The sequence below is a fragment of the Stegodyphus dumicola genome, chromosome 4, assembly GCF_044657685.1.
Source record: "Stegodyphus dumicola isolate Sdum_Otavi_A_Nest chromosome 4, ASM4465768v1".
Lineage (NCBI taxonomy): Eukaryota > Metazoa > Arthropoda > Arachnida > Araneae > Eresidae > Stegodyphus > Stegodyphus dumicola.
Window position 1 is genome coordinate 74,927,985 of NC_140771.1, and position 8,055 is coordinate 74,936,039.

Here is an 8,055-nt window from a genome sequence, read left to right on the forward strand (position 1 = left end):
ATTTGATGTTTAAAAAGATAATGCTAGTTCAATTATAAATTAAATGGTTTTATTTCTTGCGCAGTGCAGCGCGTGACGAATATTAAAAGAAAGCTAAGCCGGAAAATTGAAAATACAAGAGCGCGTGCATTAAATAAATAAATATCTCTTTTTGATTTCAAGAAAGTACTGGAAAATTCTAGCGTGTAATTTTAAAATCTTATAAAAGGAGGAAAACATCTCAGTTTGTAGTAGTTGCTTAGTTTGTTGTTGTTTAGAAAACTGCTCTTGTTGATTGTAGCGAATTCGCGGATTAGCATTCTTTAGCTATTTTGAATTACGTTCTATTGGACATTTGAGTAGTTAAAAGATAACTACTGTGAGATATTGTAATACTGCATGATAATTTGAGAAAAATTAAGCATTTTTGTTGTGATAATAATAAATTTGTGTTCATTTTTCATCGGACTTGTGCATTCATTTCATAACGAACCCGTACGCACGTAACAATATTTTCAAATTAAGATTTGCAGCATAATACTGTAAAATCAAGAAAAGGCCAGATGTAAAATTTTGCTGCAAATTATAATAGTTTTTCCTATTTTAAATTTTGAAAATGAGTATATATACTACAGTTTTGAATTAAGTAAACATATGTTAGCTAGTTTAGATTTATTTCAGTGAAATTATTATACAATTTAATTAATACAGCATTACAGTTTTTAATACATAATTAATTACAAAAAAAAATTAAATGTTCTTAAAAACTGTTAATATATAAAAAAGTAAAATGAATCAGAACTCTTGATTTTTGTTTTTAAAATTAAATGACTGCTCATGATACATTAGATTATATACATAGCACATACTAGAAGATAGAAATTTTAAAGAGAAACTTGTATAAAACCCTCGCTGGCAGGAAAGTTCCAAAATCTCTTGTACTGGCCTTAACATATATAATACTTTAAAAATGTAATATGAATTTAGTTTGCATTAGTTATATATGATGTTTTGAATTAACACATTTAAACTACTACTATATATAACTAATGAAATATAATGTACACATTCAACTTCTTGGTTTGAGAGACAGCAATAGATTGCTCTGGTTTATGAGAATTTATACTAAGCTTATCTGCCCAAGGGAAGAGATGCCTTCATGGATGACTTTCTAAAGTAAACTGACATTCACCTAATACATGAAGAAAATCACAAAAATTTCCATGTAACCAGTCAATTCCCCAGGATTTGAACCTAGGTCACATCTGAAAGAAACTAGTGTTTAAAGCAATGAACTGAATATTACTTCAGAAGGGCTTAACAATACAGTAACTCCTACATTTCTAATAAAACATCTGAAACTGAATTAAATATTGTATACTACTTCCATCCCTTAATTAAATAATGAACTTAATGAAGGAACACATGTAACTCAACTCCTTAATTAAATATATATGTAATTGAGAATACAACAAGGAGAAATAAAATCTACAATACCCTGGAAATAAAAAAAAAAAAAAAAAAAAACAAGCTTGAATTTTAATTTGTTTCAATTTGGCGAGATTTTCGCCGGAGAAACGGAAAAGTACTGAATATTATAATTCCTGTTTATTTTAAATAAACTCATTACAAATCTGTATTAAATAAAAATTTTTAATTAAATTGCTTCAATATGTATACATTAAACAAACTGTATACTTTAGATCACATTTATCAAACTTTTTTCAATTGGGGACCACTTTCACAAATTAGAATGCTCAGTACTCTTCTGTTATTAGGACCAGATTAAAAAATATATGTATGTACACATGTATAATTATTGTATTGTGTGCACATACGTGTGTACACACACATACATATGTACATACTTGTATGCATGCATACAACATATACATCCACTAAGAGATGTGGATCAACTTGCTCTTCTTCCTTTCAACAGCAATTTTTACAGCATATATTATAACACTTACATTTTGGTATTTATCTGCAAGGACCAAAAGGGCAGGTTTATAGGACCATTTATGGTCTATGGACCACAGATTGACAAATGGTGTTCAGTAAATGAATTCCTTATCTCTGTTTCTCAGCAAGATGAAATCAAAGCCATAGTTAGGGTTTTCAGCGCCTGAGGAGAACTGAAGATTTTGCGCCCCTTTTTGTGTATCAACAATGGAAAACATTTCATTCTAAAATTTGAGAACATCAATTTATTGCTCCTGGATGCTGCACCAGGGGACAGATGTCCCTCCTTGGCCCACCCTAGTTATGCAACTGGATGAAATGCACCACATTCACTGGAACTGCAGTTATGCTCAAACTTTCCTATCATTTCTAAATCAAGAATAACGAATTTTTCCTTTCCATATAAAAGTTTACTCAAAACCAGAACTTTTGAATTATGTTACTAGCAAGATTTTAAAACAAAGAGGTTTTCTTATGCAGATACTTTGATATTTTCACATTAAATGCCAGACTTATACTTTTATGCAGAAAACATGGCTAAATATTTTATATTACATGCATAAAATATCTAAATATGTACACGTAATATGTTAGCTTACAAAAAATATATGTATTTTCTTTATTAAAATTATTCATCAATCTGATACTATACTTGATCGTTTATCATTACTATGACATAAATACTCATAAAATTGACATAATTACCTTCAAGCATTTAAAAAATTGAATATATTTTATTTGATGGTACTGCTGTTACTCAGTTACACAAACGTCTTGATTCAAGTTATATAAATAATTTACAAATAAGAAGGAGAAAAATTTATTTTTAAAAAAATGCTTGGGTAATGTCTGCGGCTAATCTTTGGAATATGGTAATCGGTAGTTTGGTGACATTTTGGTAAGGCGATAGAGGTTACTAGCTAGGACTTTAGCAGTGTACATGGATAAAGTCAAGAGTGTGCCCAATGCCATTTTTACGCAATTCTGGGATGTTTTTTAAGTGAAAATAGGTTGACGTGTACATGGGTACCATGTATGTGCAATTCTTAAAAATGCGGCAAGCAGTTTGTGATTCTGCACTTTCTCCCAATTTCGCACCTAATCTTCGTCATGATTAAGCACTTTTGTTCCATAAAAGTTCTAGCATAAGCGTAATTCAGCTAGCAGATTGTTGGAAAAAAAATGTTGAGTAAAAAAAAATGCCTTTACTTTGTGAAAACAAAATGGCGTCCAAACAAAGACTAGCAGGTTGCTGTAGCAGGGTTGGTCGCCAAATTTTCACCAAGTTACCATAATCCAAAGATTAACCATGTCTGCTAATATAATCACCAAACTACTGATGCCTTTGGTAATAAAACATATTTTCAATATTGGCAGATCGATTATAGTGTTTTATTATTATAGAGGAATACTGGCACCTGGATCAAACTGATTACTGCTTTTTGCAGTTTATCGTCCATTAGTTGAGAAGCCATGTGACATCTCTGTATGAACATATCATAATGATATGATATATTGTTAAGAACATATGAACATATCATAACGATATGATATATTGTTAAGAACAAACTCCCAGTCCTTACTTTAACATTAAAATTCTATTATGCACAATTTTATTGTGCACGAATTGGAACACTCGCAACTTTTGCTAGAATACCACATTTCCTCAAAATAATCTGTTTCTTATCTGGGCATATTTAGTAAAGAAATGATGCAAAATGCATAAAAATTAACACTGGGCATAATAACATTGTTCTGAGAACTTTTTGTGAAAAAAGGGATAATAAAAAAAAAAAAAAATGTAATGCAGATGTGTGCTTGCTCTAAATAAAAAAAAAGCTGCCCGTTTACCTTAACAGTACTGATAATAAAGAAAAGAAAATGAAATAAAAAATACATTATTTCCAGAAAAATTTAAAAGAGGTTCTAAAGTTACCAGTGTTCACAGAAAGGCAAAGCAATAAGTGATATTATTGGCAAAGCATCAACAGGAACAAATATGAATCTTTAAATTAATGTTCAGTTTCCATTAACCAACAGATTGTTTATTTTTTCATATAACAGCTCGAACATTTTCAAGGGCCTCTCACTACTATTTTCACAAATCACTAAGCTGGACTGTGAGTATGTGCCATTGCACAAAAGCAGTGGAGAAAAATCTTTCTCTGCACTCCTTTTTCTATGAAGCAGCAGAAATTTTCGGTAAAAGTTTGCAATTGGGTGCCCCTTGTTTTTTGATGCCAAGAAGGCACAATTTCAAGGTGGACGCTATGAAAAACCAAAACAAGTCAAAGAATTGTACAAACTCTGTGTCCATGTATACATCAATCTGTTTTCACTTAAAAATATAACCTAGAACTGCAAAAACTAGGCATTGTGCACTGCCTTAAATTTGTCCATGTACACATTAATCTATTTTCATTTAAATAAAATCAGGAAGCTAAAACAAAGTTAAAACTATCATCGTAACCAGAAGTGAGGTTTAATCGCCAAAATTTTTTTTAAATTGTCGCTAATCGAAGGGGCACCCAATTCTACACTAGAACGAAATTTTCTTTTAACTAAATAAAATTATGATCATTTAATCAGCTCTTCATATTTTTTTTTCCTGTTACAAATTCTGAAATAAAAATTGTTTTTGAACTTCCAATAAGTTATATATCCCAAAGAACACGAGACAAAAGTAGAAATTGACAAAAATGACTCTAAAAAATAATCATAAAAATAACTTTATTTGAATTTTAAAGCATTTTATGGTAGGTTGTGCAAAAATACATGGATAACTACAGCTTATCTATTACAACAAACGCAGAATGAAGACAAGAAAAGAAACATTGATACATGTATGCAGATAGGAACAATAAGTATGTGTGATGGTACATGTAGAAAACATTCATTCACGAAATTATAATACCATTTCTAGCTTAGAACACACAATTATAAAAAAATTATTAAATATCGAGTAGTACATTAAGTTAAAAACTTAGCTACCTAAAAGTCAAGCTTACTTTTAAAAGTAAAGAAGTAGTTGTATAGTTGTTGTAGAGTGTGTATGTAGGGAAAAATTTTATCTACCTTAGAAATGTAATTAAAACTGCTTTTTAGTTCTTTACTACAGAAAAAATCAACAGAATTTTTCAATTACATCATCATTCAAATAACATTTTACAACAGAAAGTTGGTTTCATTTAAAATATATGAAGCATTTTATTAAGATCTAATAAGCATATTTTCTGCATTATTAATTTTTAGTACGCCTACTTCGCACACACTGCCTTAAATTACAGCAAATATTAGTTAAATTTATTAAAGTGAGGATAAACAATTTAGAAGACTGCTACTTCTCCACCAAAACTGAACTGCCAAATAACTGAATTGTTGACTTATACTAATATTTTTTCATATAGTTACAGATATCGGCACAGCTTTAGTATTAGTCCTTTTTGGCGAGAAATTTGTTTGGCGACATTGTGGAGCAATAAACGTAAAATTATGATAACCTTGGTAACCCTAAATACTGAGCTCAAAAACATGCCGCCATTTCTGTCCACGTAACTTTATTGAATTTGGTGGGTATCAGAGCTTTGATGGCAGGAGGGATAAATTGCATGTTTTTCTTAAAGTTACTTTTGTGTTAGGAAAGCACAACATTTAAAATATTTTTTAAAAAGCCAAAATTTGATAGTTAAAACTGGTGCTTTTAATATTACATCACATAAGTCTGTACATTTTTTCATATGTCAACTCTGCATATTATAAACTCCATTCCCCAAGGAAAAAAAAAACACATTTTGAGTAGCATAAGGTAAACTCTTTGTGTTTCCTTTGCTAAGGAGATCAAAATTACCATGGTCTAAAAATACTTTTTTGCCTCATATTAGAACTATAGGGATGAGTAATTGCATGAATTCATAGGTTCAAATCAGGACCAAAATTATTGCTTTTATAACATTTTTATAATTTGACTGACTATAAAAAATATAATGTTGCTTAGATTATGAAATATATTGCTTATAATTTACAGTTCTCAAATTTTGTAAATCTTACAACCTAATAATAGCTGTATATGAATAACCTTCACTGAGTATTATTACTTTTATTAATAGTATGTTGACATAACAGTCGACTTTTTATTTTAAATTTTATGCCAATTTTCTACATTACTTAAACATTTTATCTAACAGAAATCTGAATTTTTTGTAATAAAAACTCTATAATAAGAGTACAATTTATATATAAAAATTTGACTACATGGCAAGCACTTAGGTACTGATTTCAATGTCTTTAAATGTTATTATTATAAAGTTTAGATATATTCCTATTAAGTTAAGATATACTTTTATTCTCTTATAATGTTTAGATGTACAGTTAGTCTAGTGAGTTAGTATTTAGTCTAGATCGGATTTTGTTGACAATCCGCCATTTTTTTCCGATCTTGAAAGCCGGTATACATTGGCGACCGAAGTTTGTCGCCAAATCAAAAAATCGCCAGAAGGACCAATACTAAAGCTGTTCCCAGATATCAAATACATATTACTTACAAACTAAAGAATTCTAGCATAGCAGTAATTTTAAAAATTATTACAGTTTTTCACCGTACATACTGGTTATAACTAGACTACGCAAAATTAATTCTTCCAAAAATCACTCCAGAAAAAAGATAAGATTCAGTTCGAAAAACCTGAAATTATGAATAACCTAAATTCTAAAATATTTCAAATTTACATCAACTAAAATAAAGAAGAAAGAGATCATAACTGACGCACTCGTTAAGTTGTTGTCCTATACCAAGACGTGTAATGTTTCATAAAACTTAGGGAACATGCAGAATTTTTATATGTAATAAAAAAATATACTTCAAATTTATTTCAACGAATTAGCGGTTAAAGAGACATTTTACTACAAAATTTAAATGAAAAGTGATATATTTGCTACTAAGGAACAATACATCATACAATTTTGTTCTAATCAACGCACTTTCGCTAACAAACACACTCCAATTTAGGGAAAACTAATGTTGCCAAATATCGCAGAGAAAAGTCTAGCTACACAGACGCATGTTCCTAAAACGTACTCGCTGTACCTCCTGCTGTGAGAGCTGCTTCGCTGCTATTGGTTAGAAGAATTTAGACGTAACATAGAGCTTTCGACGTCATTTGTTTTGTCACGGGGTAAAGCTTCTCGTACTCCAGCCATACTTGTTCGGATTAGAGCGGTTATGTTTTAATCCTTTAAAAACATCAGTTAAGTCAGAGGTGATTTTATGTACAACTGAATTAATTCATATGTTAATATATATTTTCACTTTATGCAATACACACTGGAGAAATACCGGATCATTACAAAGGAAGGAAAATGGGTTATTTGCTTGAGAGGGTTATATCCATATAGCATTTTGCTAATGAAATGTTGGAAAAACAGTATTTAACATAGTTTATTAATCTTTTATCGTGATACAACCACATTTTTAAGAACAAGATTAGAAAGTTTACAATTATACACCTAAATTTATCTCGGTTTTCATTCTGAGATGGAATCCCAGGAAAAATATTGTTAATGATGGACTAGATCAAAGTAGTTATATAGAGAAAGCACACGTGGGATCTTTGCCTTTACTGAATAACATTTGCCAGTCAATTTACAGCAAAATATATATGTCTACATTGCCTACTGTCCATTAAATTAAATATAACCTTTGAATCGCTCTTAATATTCTTGTTTTAAAAGTAACTTGTCAGTTAATTTTATCAGTAACTTTTAGTATGCATTAGCTAGTAAGGAATATACTTTTTAGACACATAAACATTGCTTGGATTATCCTAAATTTTCATTTATATTTTAAAATACACAGTGTCATTTCCATTATCTATTTCTACTTCATTACCTTTTTTTTTTTTTTTTTTTTTTTTTTTTTTAAAGATGGGGATGATCTAGTGTGACAAATTGCATTTTGAATGTATTTTAAATTTACCATTAATATTTTAAACTACATTTTGCACCAATATTTATGTTTGCTCTCCCATTAAGGGAAACAAATATAATAATATAAGTTACTAAATTAAAATTCCTGTGTTTAATTCCATCTTTAACAACAGCCATAAAATATATGGAATT

The 8,055-nt window shown here is 29.6% G+C and overlaps 1 protein-coding gene across 3 annotated transcripts in view; it reads right to left on the minus strand.

The window, feature by feature from the left end:
- Nucleotides 1–6,957, minus strand: part of Brms1 (breast cancer metastasis-suppressor 1-like protein) — a 76,304-nt gene extending 69,347 nt beyond the window's left edge. Inside the window, exon 1 of one of the 3 annotated variants that reach the window (XM_035372389.2) lies at nucleotides 6,708–6,957. The gene's annotated coding sequence lies outside the window, so the exon portion shown is untranslated. Of the gene's footprint in view, nucleotides 1–4,949; nucleotides 6,633–6,707 lie in introns of those variants that run through there. The other 2 variants (XM_035372390.2, XM_085815095.1) reach the window with 2 other exon arrangements.
- Between the last annotated feature and the right edge of the window lie 1,098 nt (nucleotides 6,958–8,055).